The following is a 21179-nucleotide window of genomic DNA, read 5'->3' as shown; positions in this document are numbered from 1 at the left end:
AGGTGGCAAGAGCATCAGTAGGCCACAGAGTGGCACAATGACAGTGTGGAGCTGGCGGCATGATCAGGAGGGCACAGAGTGGCACAATAACATAGTGTGGAGGTGGCGGCATAATCAGGAGGCTACAGAGTGGCACAATGACAGTCTGGAGGTGGCAGCAGCAGAGCAGAGTGGTACAATGACATAGTGTGGAGGTGGCTGCAGCATCAGGAGGCCAGAGTGGTGGGGTTGATGACAGCATTATGAGGCTACAGAGTGGCATAATGACAAAGTGTGGAGGTGGCAGCAGCATCAGGAGGCCACAGAGTGGCAGAATGACAGTGTGGAGTTGGCGACAGCAGCAGGAGGCCAGGGTGGTGCGGTTGACAACAGCATTAGGAGGCTACAGAGTGGCACAATGACAGAGTGGAGGTGGCAGCAGCATGAGTAGGCCACAGAGTGGCACAATGACAGAGTGTGGATGTGGCAGCAGCATGAGTAGGCCACAGAGTGGCACAATGACAGTGTTAAGGTGGCGGCAGCATGAGTAGGCCACAGAGTGGCACAATGACATAGTGTTGAGGTGGCGGCAGCATGAGTAGGCCACAGAGTGGCAGAATGACAAAGAGTGTAGGTGGCGGCAGCAGCATCAGGCGGAGACCACAGAGTGGCACAATGACATAGTGTGGAGGCATGAAATGCATATATATTTTTATTTTTGTGCTGAAATAGGCCACTAAACACTTTCACCACAAATAACTGCAACAATAAAATGTGTATATATTTTTCTTTTTGTACTGAAATGGGCTACTAAACTCTTTCACCACATATAACTGCAGAAGTGAAATGCGTATATATTTTTCTTTTTCCACAGATATAAGTCACTAAAGGCTTTTCAACATAGCACTTGCACCCCAATAACAAGAACAAATTGCTGGAATGACAGAGCTGTATAATGGCTATTTGGATCCCCAAATAATCTTTCCCTGCACTTGTAAATTGCTTTCTAGCACTGTCCCTAGCGCCTTCTGACGTCTCTCCCTACACTAAGATGCTGTAAAATGATTCTTCCCTATCCTTTCCCTGCACTTATAAATGTTTTTTTCTGTTTTTCTTTTTCACAGTGAGGTTTCTCCTATCACTCTCCCTAGTGCCTGCACACATCTCTCCCTGCACTCAGAACACTGTAAAATGTCTGAATCCAAGATGGCTGAGGCTATTTATAGGGCTGTGAAATCACAGGGCTGGTGCTGATTGGCTGCATGCATGGCATTATGGGTCATCCTGCCTTCCCAGAGTTCACATATGTCCTCACACGTGTAGCCGCCATTTTAGGAAAAATTGTGATTCGTTACCACGAAGTACGAGGAAATTCGCAGTTGTTGCATATCTAATTTTTCCTGAAATTCAGATCGAATTCCATTTCGTCAGCTTTGATTTGCCCATCTCTAGTCAGAACATAATGAACTCTGCCCATCAAAAAAATCTACCTTGTTACACATTGCTTGAGGCATCTAGCACTAGGGATGAGCGAGCGACATTTTAAAATTCGATCTTGCGGCGAATAGGACCGTTTTTGTTTACTGAACTTGTTCGGATTGCACTTGCAGCCCTGTAGTTTGTGTTCCTGGATAGAGATTCTCTATCCAAGATTTCAGAGCCCCGTGACTGTGCTCATCATGAATGAATGCAGCCTTGGGAATCATCCTGTGATGATTCTCACAGATGCATTCAAGGATGAGGGCTTGCCCTTATTTAACTTCGTGTCCAGGGATCACGCACAGGAGGATTGCAGCCGCGGTAGTCCTCCTGCCTCCCCGGGCACCAAAGGTTAAATGAGGGCAAGCCTCAAAACAAAATTAGAGGTGCAATAGTAGTCATCTGTGGTTAACACCCCCTAAAATGTCATCATTAGGCAATAGTCAGAACATAAAGAACTCTGCTCATCAAAAAAATCTACCGTTACACATTGCTGGAGGCTTCTAGCACCTGAACCCTCATTTCAGGAATGGGGTGGTACAGGTGAACAAAATTAGAGGTGCAAGTGGGGGGACACCTGTGGCTAACACCCCCTAAAATTTATTCATTAGGCCATGGTCAGAACATAAAAAACTCTGTGTTAAGGCGAAAACTCTGTTTTATGGCTCTCTATCATGACCTCTGTTTTCAACGCATTGGGAGCAGTGAATAACACCCAAGCAGTTTAAGCATGTAGGTATATCACTCAAATCTTTATTATCACATTGCAGTTTATATAGTCAGACAACAAGGTGAAAGACACTTAGTAGTTAGTCAGTAACAAGAAACATAATTAACAACTTCACTGAGCAAGATGTTTCAAGGTAAGAAGCTTCAAGGTAAGGATGGAGCAAATATTGACCTACTGATAAGGAGGATATAACTAGTTTCGACACAACTCAATTATCTGCAAAATATAGCAAAAAACACAAAAACAACTTAAATTCAAAACTCCGCAAAATTATATTCCTTACACTCTGCCCATCAAAAAAAATCCTGTTACACATTGCTGGAGGCTTCAAGCACCTAAACCCCAACTTCTCAGGAACAGGGGGTAACAGGTGAACAAAACTAGAGGTGCAAATGAGGAACACCTGTGGCTACTCCCCTTAAAATTTAAATAATAAGCCATCGTCAGAACATAAAAAACTCTGCCCATCAAAAAATCTACCGTTACACATTGCTGAAGGCTTCTAACACCTGAACTACAATTTCTCAGGAATAGGGAGGTACAGGTGAACAAAGTTAGAGGTGTAAGTGGGGGACACCTGTGGCTAACACCCCCTAAAATTTCCATGCTTTGGCATCTAGAAAATAGTGTGCGTTTCTCCACTTACTGATTGGTTCTAAATACTACAACCACCTCTTAAATATGAACATATAAAGAGTAAGAAGGTTAGAGAAAAGAGATGTGTCACTACCACGTTGCTTGCAAAACTTAATTATGTATTTGCACATAATTGATCAATACATAATTACAAACATTTATAAACGTAATCACCTAGATCCTGTTTGACAATTTACAGGACCTGGGTGTTAGGCTATACATACGTGCTCCCAATAATCAGGAAAAACACACAAGGGGGAGTTAGGGAGGGAACCATATTTCGCTGTGTATTTTCCGACACATTTCGCCACGGGTTGGCTTCGTCAGTATTATATTAACACCCTTAATGGTCTGTGTGTATATATAGAAGGTATACAAAACATTTACCAAATTGACTGTATCAACAATATGTTTTTTATACCTTCTATATATACACACCCAGGGAGGGATGAGTCATAAAAAGAAGAGGTGGGGGGGTGTAACAGGGAGCACGAGGTATAAGGTTTATAGGGAAGGGTATTTACCTATTGCTTATGAGCATGGAGACCATCATTGTAAGCATCCCAATTATATGTGGAGGCTTTCATCAGGAAAATTAGAAGAGAGTTAATGATGTATATTGTCTCAACATGACCAAATGTCATGGAATTGTTCTAGGCGATCTGTAAGTACCTTTGTACAATTTGTTAGGTCAACTGCTGAGGAAGGTGAGAACTTCCATTTCAGCATAATCCGAGAGTTCAGTCCAGCAATTATGAGGTAACAGGGTTGCCCAGGAAGCCAAATTGCGTAAATGAGCTGCTTGGTAATACTTTAGAAAGTCTGGTACACTCAACTCACCCCACTATCGCAGTGTGCACGTGACTGCTTTCGATATCCTACGGCTCTTATTTGTTAATATAAATTTAAGAGCATACCGACAACAGTACCGTTTCAAAGAGGTATAATAACTTTGGGAGAATTAGTAAATGTTTCTTAAGGGTAATGTACCCAAAGAAAAAGACTGGTAGGGTCTATTTGTGTAACAAATTACAAATTTCCGTCAATAATTTTAGATATTTCTGTTGATAAAGCGATTCATCTGAGGGAAGGAGAAAGATGGCGAAATATTTGATGCAGTCAATACACCAGTGGATTGGACACTTCTCTTTGAGGACCTTTAATTCTTCAAGAGGGAGCTTAACCGAGAGTGTTTCAGTTTTACCAGGGTTTGTCTTGTATCTGGAAAGGGTACCATACTCTTCTAGCACTTAATGGAGACCGGGGAGGTATACCATGGGATTAGTCAATGACAGAAGAATCTCATCCCCCTAAATAGAGATAACAAAATGTTAGTGGATTTGACTGAGACCCCTGTAATGTCAGAATGTTGTCTGATTGCAATTTATATTGAGTCTAAGGCAATTGCTAACAGTAAAGGGGATAGAGGCCAACTATGCTGTGTGCTGTTCCTAATCTGGATAAGTGGAGAGTTTGCATGTGGGAATTTAACTTCTGCTGTAGCTGATTAAAGTGACCTAATCTCTTGTAGAAAAGTGACCTGAATGTCAATATTTTGTTGTGTATGAAACAAACGACAAACTTAACCTATCAAAGGCTTATTTTGCATCTAGCTTTTTCTGCCCACCACGTTCTAGTCAATTAGGCACCTCTAAAATATTAACAGCTCATCTAGTGTTTTCAGCCACTTGCCTAGCTAAGATAAAGCCTACCTGATCCCTGGATATAATTGATAGTAAGAGGGAGCCTACAAATGTTGCTAGTATTATAATTAAGAGGTTCGGGTCTGAGTTGAGGAGTACAATGGGTCTGTAACTATCTGGGTCACATGGATCCTTCCAAAGTTTCAAGAAGACCAAAATGTATGAGTGAAGCATCCGTGGGGGAATTGGTCCTTCAAGAAGCTGTTAAATAGAAGAGATAGATGTGAGAGTAAGGTGTCACTGAATGCCTTGTAATAAAGATAAGTAAGGCCATCTGGACCTGAAACTTTTCTTGAGGGTATTGATTTAATTGCAGCTGCTACTTCCTTTTGTGTGGTTGGAATATTGAGTTTAAGGACCGCTGTGGCCTTTAAGGATGGAAGAAAGCAGTACGATATGTATGCAGCTATACATGAATGCAGCTCCCTGTTGTGAGACATGTACTGTGGAATAATGATCTGTATAGTATTTACTGAATATCTAGGGCACCTCTGTCGAATCATATCTTAAGCTACCATACTCACCCTTGATTTCCCCAGGTGTTGCAGCAGCTGATTTTCTAAGTCGAAAGGATTCTTAAATGCAATGTCCTCTTATGACTGCCTTATGGGCCTCCCATAAGGTAGAGGTCTGAAAAAGAATGTGTACTTCCTTAAAATAATGATCTAATGTAGTTTGAAGTTGCAGCTTTGTGTGTGCATATTTGAGGAGGAACAAATTGAGCTTCCAATGGCATCTCCGTGTTCGGGTGCCAAAAGAGATATCTAGAAGAATGGGAGCAGGCCAACTATTATGCCCTATCTGGGAGGTGGCAGATGCCTGGAGAGCTGGAAAATTGACAAAAAAAATCAATTTGAGTATGTGTTTGATGTGGTTTAGTTAAAAATTATACTCTTTGTTGTCCCAGTGCTGTGACATATATTATATTAAGAATCATAATCCAGAAATGACATCAGTTTTATTGAATTGGCTCTAGTACTTGTGATACAGGAATCGAAATAGACGATTTTACCAAAAACAAATGTTAACACAGCATTTTAATATCAATCTTTATTTACACCAATGTTTTGCATTTTATATATTAAATGTAGCATTGATTTAATAAAACCTTGGGGAAAATGTAAGAACAGAACAGTAAGCTAATTGCGGCACAGAAAAACTTTTAGGTATTGTATGAAATTAAAAAATAACTTTTTAAATATACAAGAGTTATAAAAACCATAAAAAATGGGAGTAACAAAGGTAAATACACTCTATCCTTCAAAGTTTTACAAACTTGTATCAGGAATCAAAGAGAGAAGTTGGGTCTCTACCCAACGCATTTCGCCCATGTGGGCTTTTTTAGGGGATAATAGAGTCCCTAAAATGATAGCTAGTGTAAGTTTAGTTTTTTTACAAGAAAAGCATAAAGAATATATATGTTTAAGAAATATAAGGCATTATATACGCATATGTCCATACAGCAACTTTTGTAGCTTTTAAATGGCGCTATAATAGTAAAGAAAATTGTTCTTAGATTACAGTGTTGATAGTATGCCCAATCAAGAATAAAAGCAATCTATGTATATCAATAGTCGGGTGTAGACCCAAATAAAGAAATATTGAGGTGAGAGAAAAGTTAGATGTGAGACAAAAATATACCCATTACCAAATAAGGATAATAAAGCTTTGTTTCATCATGCTTACTTTTATGGGTTCAGACAGCGATAATTGTTGGGGGACTCACTGATGATGTATCATGGGAAGATTCATTCTAACAATGACAAGGTGGATAACTGATTTATAATGTAACTGGAATTTCTGTAAACAGGTAGGTAAAATTTCATCAATTCTTGTTACTTACAAGGTTGTTTAAGAAAATATTCCTTAAAGAAAGGGTTCAAGAAGGGTAGAATTTCCCAATGAATATCAATGGAGTTCTGTTTATAAGTAATCACCCAAGTTACAGTTTAATTATAAATGGAGAGATTTAAAATAGTTAATAAACTGCCAATTCAGAAATGTCCACTAAATGGCGAACCTGGATAAATTATAAGTTGATAGAGGAAGACAAAATGAAAGGATGACACCTAACGTGGATCAATTGATATCGGGAATGTCTCCCAATTCCAGTAGATGAATTCAGCTAGGATGAGAGAGGTACTCCAAAATAGGGATGCTATAAATATGTACACAGTAATGTCAAAACCATGTTGCAACATCATGTGGATAAACATTTAATGACCACCACAAAGATGTTACTAAGATGTTAAAAAGCACTGGCACATTTTGAGAAGTGATCCATCCACCTCAAAGTTCTTAAGCAAACACCCCAGTATTACCTATTGGAAATTATCATCCCTTACAGATCAAATAGTGCATAGTCATTATTCAGAACCCGTTTTAGACAAAGAAAAAAAACCCTGGTACCCACAGGTGTGGGAAATGCGTTCAGTGTGCATGGATAAATGAACAAACCTCCTTTAATCTCCACAACAATCAGATACATACACTCAGACAAATTAGCCATGATTTATCAATGAAATGTGCGTACGTACGTGCTGGTCGGCAAGCCCTATTACCGCAAGTTGGGCCCGAGTTCTAGTGAACTCGCCTGCCGGTTTCCTGCAAAGATCTCGAATACGCCAATTAAGGTGATTAATTTTCAGCTGTGCTATTCAGAAGGAGATGTTAACCTCAATGGTGAGGTGATAGAAATAGATTAGCGCACGCCTGCTCCCTGTTCTGTGCGCATCTCCAGTCCATTTAAGGCTGGGTCTACATGGACGTTTTGTAAAAAGGCATGTAAACGTTCCTACTGCGTTTATAAGCGTTTTTATGCACTTAGGCTGGGTCTACATGGACGTTTTGTAAAAAGGCATGTAAACGTTCCTACTGCGTTTATAAGCGTTTTTATGCACTTTAACGTTTTAAAACTTTTTTTTAAACGCTGGAAAACGTCTATGCTGCGTTTTTCCGCGATTATACAAGCGTTTTAGCACTTGGTAGTAAAGGAAGGAAAAGAGTGCAAAGTGAAGCACAATTAAAGACCATGACTACACACAAGTGATAATGAATGACATCATTTGCAGGTGTGAAAAGCACCAAAAGCAAACACAATGACAGACAATCTTCACACGTGCCAGGCATAGGTGTTAATTTTTAACAGCATAGTACATGTAATTATTCATGCATGACACATGGAATAGTGACACAGGACAGAGGCTATTGTTAAAACGTTTGTAAAAGCCTCCATTGAAATCAATGGAAGTTTTTTTATTGACAATTTCTAGCATGTATAAACACAGGAAAACGCTCCCATTAAAATCAATGGCCGCGTTTTCCCGCGTTTTACCGCAATTTCCCGTGATTTAATTTTTTTAAACGTTGCAAGCAACATTTAAAATAAAGCTCAAAAACGTGCCTGAAGGAAATGTCCTGGTGTAGATAAGCCCATTGGAATGCATGGGGACTTCAAACAAGGGCTTTAAAAGCCTCAGGTTAAACGCTGGGGAAACAGTCCGTGTAGACTAAGCCTTAATGCTTGACGTTTTTTTGTGTAAGTGCTACTTTTTTATGTTACATTGAACTCAATCACAAACTTGCTTCATTTATAGTTACATTTGTTGCACTTTTTGTTTTGGTACTTTTTCTTTTGGTTGCAACACTGCAAACTAATCTCTATCAAGCTGGATATATACTAAGTAGCACCTTCAAATATGTCATCACACAATAGTATGACCGTAAAAAAATATGCGAACAAACATTTGTGACCTGATTACAATTTCATTCTAGTTTGACTTTAGAGAAATCAAATATTTTAGTAAGGGATTATAAGCAAACATGTTATAATGCATGTATCAACCCCCCCCCCAGAGTTCTAATTCTGTCAGGTTTTTGATGCAAAAATTGATCCTATTTTTTTGCATAGAAATTTGTTTATATTGTGGGCCTGTCATTCTTAGGATTAACTCCCGGGTATAAGAATTATATGTATTATATTATAATCATAAATTATAATATAATACACAATTTTAAATCATAATTACATAAATGTTGTTGACACCTCCCATGGTGGTGTTGTAGTCAATCACCACCTGTGGCTTCATCATTTCTTTCCCACGTTTTGTGTGTACCAGAACAGTGGAGGCATCATGGACAGTACTTATCAGACACACATCTTTCTTGTCATGCCATCTCAGTGCCATCATCTTGCCTTTCTGCCAGGCAACAATTTCTCCTGTCTTCAGCTTCCCTTTTGCAAAGAATGATGGCAGGTTGTGCCGATTAGCCCTAACGGTTCCATAGGCATCTGTTCTGTGTTGCAGAAGGAACTCGTAAAGCTGAGGAGATGTGTAGAAATTGTCAGTTAAGACACAATACCCCTGATCTAGCAATGGCTCAATGAGGGATAGCACTGAAGATGTTGCCAATCCATAATGGCTGTATCTGGGGCTGAACTGTGTCCCTTTTCCAGTGTACAGTACTGTATCCCAGATGTAGCCAGATGAGGATTCGCACAGCATATACGTTTTCATGCCAAATCGTGCTCTCTTTGATGCAATGTACTGCACCCAGCTGAGCCTCCCCTTGTAAGCCATTAGACTTTCATCAATGCTGACATCTCTTTCTGGCACATAGGATTGCTGGAAATTTTGTAGAATCATCTGAGACACTTCCTAAATTTTCTTGAGTTTTGGTGCAGGATGGGTACTCTCATCAAATTCTTCATTGTTTGCGAAGTGCAGGTACTTCATGATGAGGGAAAAGCAATATTCAGGCATGACTGAGCCAAAGAATGGAGTGGCAATCATTTTATTCTTGGACCAGTACCACTTCTGCACGGGTTTGCCCACAACTCCCTGCAGGATCACCAAGCCCAAAAACAGCCAAATGTCATCCTTGGCTACAGGTTCCCATTTTCTGCTTCTTGCAAACCTCAGGTGTGGAGCACCTTGTCCAGCGTACCTGCATAAAACAAAATAAAAAATGTATTTTAGGATATGTTCTTTTATAGTGGGAAGGTTGCAAGTAATATGTTAGCAAACACAGAGCAGCACACATGTTGGCATAAAAAAAAATTGGCAAAAAATTTCAAAAAGTTAGCAAACACAAGAGCCGCTTACCTCTTTGTCTCCGCAACAATTTTTTCAATAACTTCATTGGTCAAAAACAACTTCAGGTATGCCAGGGGGTCATCGCATTCAGCCTCAATTTCCTCCCAGGTGCGCCGGTGAATGCAAATCTTGGCGGTACTGCCTGGTCCACATGAAGGTCAATAGGGCACCATGTGCGCACAGCACTGACCTCAGGTTCAGAATTGTTGCTCAGTTCACTTTCGCTGTCCGATGACAAATTTACTAGTGAATCACTATTGCTCGATTCCACAAGGGACTCCAAATCGCTATCGCTGCGTTCAAATACCTCCAAAACAGCGCTTGCGAGATGCCTTTTGGATGCCATGTGGTCTCCAGCAAACAGTCAGGAACAATCAAAGTCAAAGACAAAGTGATGAAATGATACATTCAGGAAGTGATTTATAAGTCATCAAAAGAGTCAGATCAAGGGCTAATAGTGGGCAAAATGTAAATCAGAGCACTGGGCAATGATGCTTGGTGCACTACAATGTATTTTTATTTTATGTTTTTAGGTTTTTTACTGTAAAAAAAAAAAAATTAAAAGCAGATTACATAGTAATCTGGTTTTAAATTTCCCGCCCCCAGAATTCATCACTCCATCGCATCACCCAGAAGATGTCACACATCTTGCCGGGTGATGCGGTGGGGATGTCCCCGCCCTGCTCACTCTGCTCGCATCACCTGGAGGCTGATCTCCGGGTGATGCGAGAAGTTGCAGTAAATTCCGGGGGTAATGCCAGCGGGAAATCACCGCTGGCATTACACCTGGAATTTACTATTGGTGATCCCATCTGCAGTTAGATGCACCATGCAGAAATCCTGCAGGGTGGCAGGAACTCGGGTGGCATTTAAAAGCAGATTACTCAGTAATCCGCTTTTAAATTTCCTGCCTGACCACACCCCCCGACGAAGAGGCAACCCCGGCATTACAGCGGGATTGTCCGATTGCCGCTGGAGCGTGGATGAGGTAAGGGGGACCCCCAAAGTTACCCTGAGTGTGACTCGGGGTTACTGCTTTTTGCATGGTTTTCCCACCCCGACATTCGGGATTACCGCTGGGGGGGGGGTTAATGGTTCTTTCTGTATTGCATTGTAGTGCTGATACATCTATTGTCTGTACTAATTACATCCCTGAGGAAGCGGACCTAGTCTGCGAAATGCATTGGATAATCCCTACATATGTTATGTGTACAATGTACTCAGCCCATGTATGTTATGATGTTTTTTAACTTCCCCTGAATCGTTACATGGGGAGAGGCATGTATATTATTCTTTTAAAATGATGTAAAATATAAAGGTTATCCTACATTATTACACCTATGTTTACACCTCTATATATAGGTAATAATAATTCATAATTAGTACATTATAATATTTATATCTACGCCAAAATATTGTATTCACCAATGTTATAATGTGATATGTGAATATTACCAATTCTTCCTGGGACACAGCCGGAATACTTCCCTCTATTTCCTTTTCACTCCTCCTTTTCTTTGTGTGTCTCTCCCTTTCGGTTTTCCGCTCAGTTCTCCCATTCATTGATATTTTCTCACTGCAGAGACGTTTACTCCTCCTCCGCCTCCGCTCCGTCCTCTCTCTCTACCCTCTGTTGAGTAAGGGTGGGATCTGCTTCTATCAGGCCTCTTGCCTATATCTAGATACTGAGCATGTGCTATGTGGAAAAACATGCCACCTTTAATGCCCATCATGCAGCATTGGTCTTATAAGCTAAGCCCAGCTGCAGCGTCAGTCCTTTGCCTGGACGACCACAGCGAGCTCACTACTCCCATATTCCTTGAACATATAAAAAAGTAAGCTATAGCTGGCAAATCTGCTTAGAGGCATTTTATTTTTATTTTTTTGTCCACATGATGTTGCAATATTGTTTTGACATTACTGTGTACTTACATATTTATAGCCTCCCTATTTGGAATACATGTCCTCTCAACTGAAGCTGAATTCAACTACTAGAATCGGAAGACATTCCCTATATCAAATGATCCAGGTTAGGTTTCATGCTTTCATTTTGTCTTCCTCTAACAACATATACCGTATCCAGGTTTGCCATATAGTGCACATTTCTGAATTGGCAGTTTATTAACCGTTTTAAATCTCTCCATTTATAATTAAACTATATCTTGGATGATTACTTATTTACAGACCTCCATTGATATTGACTGGGAAATTCTACCTTTCTTGAACCCTTTCTATAAGAAATATTTTGTTCAACAACCTTGTAACTAACCAAGAATTGATTAAATTGTACCTGCCTATTTACCAAAATTCTAGTTACATTTTAAATAGGTTATCCACCTTGTCATTGTTAGAATGAATCTTCCCATGATACATGAGTCACTGAGCCCTCCAACAATTATCGCAGTCTGAACCCATAAAAGTAAGCATGATAAAACAAAGCTTTATTATCCTTCTTTGGTAATGGGTATATTTTTGTCTCACATATTTTGATATACAAATATTGCTTTTATTCTTGATTGGGCATACTATCAACACTGTAATGTAACGTAAGTACAATTTTCTTTTCTATTATATCACCTTTTAAAAGCTACAAAAGTTGCTGTATGGACATTTACATATATAATGCCTTATATTTCTTGAAGATATATATTCATTATGCTTATCTTGTAAACAACTATACCTACACTAGCTATCATTTTAGGGTCTCTATTATCCCCTGAAGAAGCCCACATGGGCGAAACGCATCGGGTAGAGACCCAACTTCTCTGTTTCTTTGATTCCCGATACATGTTTGTAAAAACTTTGTTGAAGGATACAGTATATTTACCTCTGTTAGACAAATTTTTTATGGTTTTTATAATTCTTGTATATTTAATAAGTGTTTTTTGTTTCATACAATATCTAAACGTTTTTCTGTGCGGCAAGTAGCCTACTGTTCTGTCCTTACATTTTCTCATAAGTTGTCCCTAATCAGACATTAAGGGCTTAGGCACATTAAACAAATTGAGTGGTTTATATCAACTTACATTATTATTAGGAGGTTGACAACACATTTGTTCCCAATCTATTCATAAAACGTTCATTTGCCTTCTTTTTATTCATACTTTTTCTTTTTTACAGAAATGAGTTCAAGAAGTTGTGTAAATGACCCTAATGTATTTTGCTACATGTGTGGTGAATATTCTTCACAAAAACATGAACAAAAAACATTACATAATTTGTGAAACAAGCATATCTTGAATATTTTGGTTATAAACTGAATGACCAAGATAAGTATTGGGCTCTCCATATCATATGCAAAACTTTTGTAGAGTGTCTACGTCAGTGGGAAAATTGAAAACTGAAAAGTTTGAAATTTGTTGTACCTATGGTATGGCAAGAGCCCAGAAATCATCATAATGATTGTTATTTTTGTGCTGTGAATGTAAAAGTTTTCAGGAAACACAAGTGGGAGTACCCTGATTTGGAATCAGCAAGACAACCTGTGTGGCATGGTGCTGATATTCCCATGCCTGTGTTCAGCACAATCTCTGATATTCCTGTATCCAACATTGAGGATATACAGGGTTTGTAAATTCAAAGGCATGCAAAAATTCAAAATGGTAAGCAAGTTCTCAAAGTAAATAAAAAGAAAGCTTATGAGGATATGACCTGCTTGATGTACGGATCAGTCTGTGAGGGACTACGATGGAACAATCTCTACCTCACAACCAAAAGAGTTGTTCCTTTTATACAAGTTTAACATTGACATAAATTGTAACTTTACTCTACTACATGTTTTTGAACACAAAGAGAGAATAGACTTTACACAGCTGTTTCACATTGACTTCAATAACCTCTGTTCCACTAGAGACTGGACAGTTCTTACGTTCCCATGCGCCAAAATATTGAGGTCTTGAAACCATACCTAGATAAAGTTAAAACAATTATCCAGCTATCCAGTTACCCATTTCATGACAAATCACTTACATACTCAAAACTATATTATATGATTATTACATACGCAAACTATATTTATTATATGATCATTTCTAACAGACCTAACTGTCAAAACAAGCATCTGAACTTTTAGCATTCAGGCTAAAAGAAAAGAACTGTCTGAGGCCAAAAGTTAAAATAATGGTTTATAGGACAAGAGAGGTTACTCCTACCATATTTCAGTTAGCATGGAGACTTTGTGTACTAATGTAACGTCCCTGGACTTCTAGCCCATATAGGAGTACCAGAATATAGAGCAAAAGACTGGCGGCTTTTCATAGACAGTTTCATTCGAAGTTTGAAATCTGTTTTACTGCATAATGGCATCTGCTATGCATCAATTCCAATTGGTCACTTAACAAAAATGGTGAACTTTCTACTTGGACAGCAAAGTGGATACACAAGTACCCATGTTTCATCTGCTTGTGGTATAGTAGAGCAAAGCAAAAATCACTGAGAAAAAAGTGAGATGGCCTCCAAGGAAAAAAAAAACAAACAAAAAAAAAAAAACACAAAGTTGGGATTAATGAAGCAATTTGTTAGAGCTCTGAACAAGGATGGTGATTACTTCAAATACATTTGTAGATTCTTCCCTTGAGTACTGAAAAATTAAAAGCAGGAATCTTTGATGGGTCCCAGATTCCAAAATTAATATTCAAATTTCACAAGATACATGACTGATACTGAAGCTTCTGCCTGACACAGCTACATCATGGCTGTCATGAACTTCTTGGGTAATCATAAAGCACAAAATTATGAACTGGTACAAAACTTGTTCTTATACTTGTAAAATGTAGGGTGCAACTATGAGCATAAAGGTACACTTCATATCTTCATAGCCATTTGCAAAAATGTCCAGAAAACTTGGCGATTTCACTGGGGAACAAGGGGAGAGGTTCCATCAAGATTTAAAAGTGATAGAAAAAAAGGTATCAGGGCAGATGGGGTAGATACATAATGGCAGACTACTGCTGGAGCCTTCAACATGATTGTCCTGATCATCAGCATGAAAGGAAACCATACAATAGGGGGATTTTTCAATTACCTCTTTGTGATTAGTTCTTTAAATATACATAGTATATATATTGACATTAATTAAATTTTGTATACGTAGGCATATCTAGTTTATTTTTGCTTCATTTTCATGTGTCTTTAGTTTTCAATGAGGTTATTGTTGAGGTAATTATTTCAAAAACTAGAGCCAATCTAGCAAAACCAATAACATTTTTGGAATCGGAGCATCAAACATAACCTAAAATGACTTTAATCTGTTTGGCAAGAAAGTGTTTGTTGACCAGTGTTATATTGCCACCTGCCCACTGCCCAGTATCCAGCTCTAGATGCCGTGCTAGACTCAAGCTCAACAGGGACTTCATTCCCCACTGATTCCGCCAAGCCCGTTCCCTTTCATGTGGTTTCGCTACATAGTAGGTAGGGACAGATTGGAATCTCGTTCATCCATTCATATCTCCAATAGCTACAGCTTCTACACTGTCCATATAGGTGATGGCCTCAACCTCTAATGCTGTCCTTGTGCCGTCTCAGGGCCCACCGCCTCCTCCTCATGCTGTTACTGTTGCCGTCTGCCCACTACCCAGCTCTAGATGCCAGTTACCAATGCTGTCCACCCTCGTTCTCAGAGCCCACCGCCTCCTTTTCCTGCTGCACGCCCCAGGCTCGATCAATATGAGCCATCAGGATGCAGGTATACTTCCGATGAGCCAGCTGATTCGAGTGGGTGGCATCTTTAACCCTTGAGCGCAGCTCAAAGTGCAAGTGGATGTGCATGTCAATCACATCAAATTAGTGTAAATCTGCCAGAGTGGCGCTGTGGAAATTCCCTTCTATGATGTCCCAGCGCACATTAGAAATCGGGTACTCTAGCACTTCACCAGCTTTGAATCCAACAGACATGAACATGTTGAATATCACCAGACATTTGGGGCTCAGCACCTCGCTGAGCTAAATAAATAGGTGGTCCAGGTTAGTTTTGTACATTTGCAGTAATTGCTCAAGATACCCGATAACATCCTATATACACGAGTTGATGACGACAACGTCGGGCTGAGGTCCATGTTCGAAGTTGGCCAGCACGCTCTCTATGTACTCCGAAGAGACACGGGTCAGGAAATAGAACCGTACAAGTTGGTGGTCAGTTCTGTAATGACGCACTTCGCGGTAAATTATGCCATTGTGCATTTCACCCAGAGTTCCCCCAACGTGTCGTTTGCAAATGACATCTCACCCTTCCCTTTCAGCTGCTTCTCAACCTGAAAGTCATCATTCTGCAGTATTTTCACAAGATCCTTGTTGACGGATCTTTGAATGGAGTCTCCCAGGACAGCCACATACTTGTTGTGGAGAAGTCTCCAGACGTCTGCTGAGCTCAATAACTTCATGGCTTAATGGGGTCATCCCGGACCTCTGGGTTCCCTTTAAACATACCGGTGTCTCCCATCTCATCCCCCCCACATTTACAGAGGGACTGCTGTCCCACTTCCTAGTTCCAGGGTAACACACACAAAAATTCAGTCCAATAAAGCAGGTTACCAATGGATGAAGCCGAAAATGTGGCTTTCTACATACATATACAAATTTCAGATTACACGCTTGCATTACACAATTCGGGGTGTCATTAAAGATGCACTACACCCAGCTCTAGATGCCAGTTACTAATACCTTCCACACTCCGTCTCAGGGCCTGCTATCGAGTAAAAGCACATGAAAGGGAACGGGCTTGGTGGAATCAGCGGGGAAAGAAGAACCTGTTGCGCTTGAGTCTAGTCTGGCATGTAGAGCTGGATACTGGGCAGTGGTCATGCAGCAGCAGTAAGAGCAGGAAGAGTAGACGGTGGGCCCTGAGAAGTGTGGATGGCATTGTTAACTGGCATCTAGAGCTGGGTACTGGGAGGAGGGGGTGGTGGGCCCTGAGAAAGAGCAAGGACAGCATTAGTGGTTGAGGCCATCACCTATATGGACAGTGTAGAAGCTGTAGCTACTGGAGACATTGCTGTGGAGGGGACTGCCTTTTTCTATCTCCTAGCTGTAACTTTGTAAAATGCGGCATGTACAGCCTTGTTAACTGGCATCTACAGCTGGGTACTGGGCAGGTGGCAGCATCAGTTAAAGCAAGAGGAGGAGGTGGTGGGCCCTGAGAAGTGTGGCTGACATTGTTAACGGTCATCTAGAGCTGGGTACTGGGCAGGCAGCAGCAGTAACAGCAGGAGGAAAAGGTGGTAGCCTCTGAGACGAAGTGTGGACGACATTAGTAACTGGCATCTAGAGTTTGGTATTGGGCAGGCGGCAGCATCATTTACAGCAGGAGGACGACGCAGTGGGCTCTGAGACAGTGTGGACGGCATTATTATCTAGCATCTACAGTTGGGTACTGGGAGGAGGTGGTGGGCTCCAAGATGGAGCGTGGACAGCTTTAATATCTGGCATCTAGAGACTGATACTGGGCGGGCGGCAGCATCAGTTACAGCAGGAGGAGGAAGATGAGGCGGATTAACTAAAATCACACTTTTAACACCTACTACCTAGTGAAACCACATAAAAGGGAACGGGCATTTGTGGATATCTAGCAAGTGCTATCACAGTTAAATATCTTTGTTTCACATAAATACATACATTTTTATGGGTTTTAGGATTCAAACCAAGTGCTATCAGAACTAATTATCTGTATTTTCTAGAGAGAAATATAGAACATTTTTTTGGCTTTGGAGATATATAGCAAAGTGGCATCAGAATAAAATATCTGTATTTTTTGGAGAGAAATATTGAAATTTTTATGGTATTTAGGATAGATACCCAGTGCTATCATAAAAAATATCTGTATTTTTTATCTATAAATACAGAAATTTTTAGGTTTTTTGTGATAGATTGCAAGAGGTATCCTAATTTATACCTCCTATTCCAGAAAAAATTCCATATTTATCCATAAAAAAATACAGATATTTCATTCTGATAGCACTTAGTATCCATCCAAAAACCCATAAAATGTTCTTGATTTCTGTAAAAAAAAACAAAAAAACATTTTATTTTAATCCTACATGCTATCTATAAAAAAAAACATAAAAATGTCTATTTCTCTCTAAAAAAAAAACAGATATTTATGAATCATAATTAAATATCTATTTTTTGGAGCAAAATTCATACATTTTTATGACTATTTTATAGATAGCAAGTTGTACTCTGAATTAAATATCTGTATTTTTTTATTTTATTTTTTTAATTCTGATACCACTTGCAATCTATCAAAATAAACAGAAAAATGTATGTATTTCTCTACTAAAAATTACAAATTCTTAATTATGAATCATAGCCCCATTACAAGTGATATAGAGGCAGAGGGCCCTGAGGAAGGTGCTTGGTAAACAAAATTAGCCAGTTACACAGCTCCATTGCAAGTTATAGACCTCAGAGACAGTAGAGGTAGAGGGCCACGAGGGGGAGGAGTAGACGGAGATGCTGAAGGCTGTGAACGTGCTCTTCCCACCGCTGGTGGAGCCTGAAAAAGGTAATGCTCAGCTACATGCCCCACTCAAATTGCTGGCAGCAGCACGGGTAACTTTGGTGGCAGAAGGAGGAAAGGCAGTAGAGGAAGATCGAGCAGTTTGAGCTTGCTTCTTGGGCGGAGGAGGTTGCACAGAGCTCTGTGCTTTGACCAGGTGTTCCCGCCAGGTTACCGGGTGGTGGCGTTTTTAATGTGTGCTCATGCAACTTGTTCAAAGTTTGTTTGGTCATTTGCAAACTGTGTGCTCAACACTTGAAACAAGGCAAAAACCCATTGTGTTGTCATCACTATGGACATTAAAAAATGCCCACACGGGCGAACATCTAACTGGGCCGAAAGGTGCTCTGGAGCTGGTACTCGTGGTGGCGGTCCACGGTTGTTGAGGCATAGCTGTGATAACAGCTTCCTACAATGGACAACTATGACTTGCCTCACTGGTACGTGAAGAATGCAGAGTGTGGGCAGCTTTTACCATCTTCCTCCCTCTCCCCCTTTGAGGGTCGTCGTCATCATAAATGAAGCAGCGGCCTTTTGGAGCCAGTTTAAATTGGCTCGTCTGGCTCAGAGTGTTTTGGTAAAAAGTAAGTGGAGGGAAAGCCTGTGAACTGACTCTCTTCGTCAGATGAGTGAAACAACTGAGCATCTTGAAGGAATGCTTGTAAGCTCCGCCTCTCCAACCCCTCGGTGGGACTCTACATACTACTGTACATGAGACTTTCCAGCCGCTGATGAAGAACTAAGAGGAACAGGTGTGTCATGGACAGTTTGGGACACCTGTAAGGCCTGTGTCTGGGATCAAGAGGGGGTACAATTACTTGACCCAGGCTGGGTCATGTACTCCACTACCTCTTGTTCATGGTGTGGTAATAATGGACTCCCACAACCAACAGCAGCGCTTCTTGTTCTTGGGTCTGCAGCTAAAAACAAACTCATACTGCTTTGCTTGCCACCCTTGCCAAAGCTGCCCTTTCATCTTTGGCCAGACATTGTAGAATTTTTTTGTGTGGCTTGACACCCTGCAAAATACCTTGTAGCTAATATGCTTCACAAAGTATAAATTGGTACAGTAAGTGGAATTTTTTATTGGCGGGTTGACACCAAAAATGCAAGTGCGCTGTGTGTGTTGTATGCAGCACTTTCCTTCAGTGTTGCGGCTTGTAATATGCAGCACAGTATACAAAATGTATACTGCAGTATACACTGCGTCTGTCTCTCAGTACAAGTGTGATACTGTTCATGCAGTCAGAGAGGGTACCCTGCCTCTGGCTGGGTGTATGTAACACACTGGCTGACTATCTATGCATCCATCTATCTATGCATCCATCTATCTATCTATCTATGGAACACTCTACCTGAGTACAGTAGATTTCAGGACTGCACCAATACAGTACAATCCAACAAAATACCTGACTAATAGTGTGAGTGTAACACAGTCTAACTTAAGTAAAGCACTTTTTTTTTTTACTTTGACAAAGCAAGCCAAGCAGCACAGAAAGGTTGTGATGCTAGCAAATCTGTCAGGAATGGTAAATGCAGGAACCCCCTGGCCTTATAAAGGCCAATGGCTGCCTGTGTGGCATGCAGTGACAGACAGCCAATCGGCTGCCTGCCACAACAAATATGGAGGGGAGCATCCCTGCTGTTATTGGAGGGCCCTAGGCATTGTGGGAGGGTCAAATGTGGGGCTTTGAATCCAAGAAAATTCGGGTCAGGTCGACCCAAATTCGAACGGCCATATTTAGTTCGAACATTAGGACGACCCGAATTCGAACAACAGCACTAGTCTTTAATACCTCTTGCTAATTAGCAGAAAAAAAGCCAGTTTAAAACATCATTCTGAGACCTGCATTCCTGTATTGTTCAATGCTAGCTACTATACAGTATAACTATTGGGATATCTCTTACAGTGTACACATAACTATCAGGATATCGGGTTCTATATATATATATATATATATATATATATATATATATATATATACATACACACATACATACACACACACACATATCTATTTACATATCCATAAACAATCTTTGGGTGAAACAGAACCCCACTTGTGGCTATCGAAGCATTAGCCACACTACTCTCTGCCTTCATTTGACATATTTCTTGATTGCAGACACTCACAGCTGTAGGTTGGTAGGCCTTAGAATCCGCCTGTCTCCTAAGGATACTTAGGGCACATGCATTAATATGTCACTTCCAGGAGAAGCCTTTGTCAGGCCTATTGGGCATTTTAAAAACTTATGTCAATAATACTTGAGTACTCAGGATTATTGTTGTAAAAGAACAAAAAATATACTAAGACTTAATACTGAGACCTGTCACATTGATTATACTATATTATCTATATATCTATATTACCAGATACACTACCTGTAGCTATCACCACATCATCAGACTACACACCTTTCATCAGTCTGCTGTGCAGTGAGGTCCTCCCCACCTGTGCTGTATCAGAAATACCGACAGTGTACCAGAATATGTGTCTAGCTTGGCAGGATCCCAAGCTGGGGATTGACCATTACCTTGTGAGCAGACACCTTACAATAATATGGGTCCAGCTTGGCAGAGTTCTGGGCTGGGGACTGACTATTACCGTGTGCTGCAGACCACAATGGTGCACATACCTCATGGCTTGGGCACTCAGGTACACCGAATCCTCTTGTTCCTCTGGGAGAGGTCACATTGATAGGCAATTGCAAGGAAGGAAAACAAGTTCATCCAGAAGCAAACATGGAAGCAAATCCAGAAAAGTGTGTCTCAGGAAGATGACCTCAGTGGAGGCTAGCCTCAGGCAATGGTAGCCCAAGTACAATGGTACTGATTTATATCACTCACTATTCACTAAGGTCTCATTGGTCTAAGTATATCTGTACTCATAAACAAGTCTGACCCGTTTAACTCAGTATCCTTAACCAATATGGCACATAATACAACTGCATTGGGAAGTTGCTCATAAACAATATTCAAACAATCAATAAAAGTGTGAAGAACTGAAACACTCATTTTAACTAATTGGTAATATTTTCCTATTGTGGGTTAACTCTGATTACAG

This window comes from Pyxicephalus adspersus, chromosome 10 (genome assembly GCF_032062135.1).
Source record: "Pyxicephalus adspersus chromosome 10, UCB_Pads_2.0, whole genome shotgun sequence".
NCBI classification, from domain to species: Eukaryota; Metazoa; Chordata; class Amphibia; order Anura; family Pyxicephalidae; genus Pyxicephalus; species Pyxicephalus adspersus.
The sequence above is the reverse complement of the archived record's forward strand: the minus strand, read 5'-3'. Positions refer to the sequence as shown.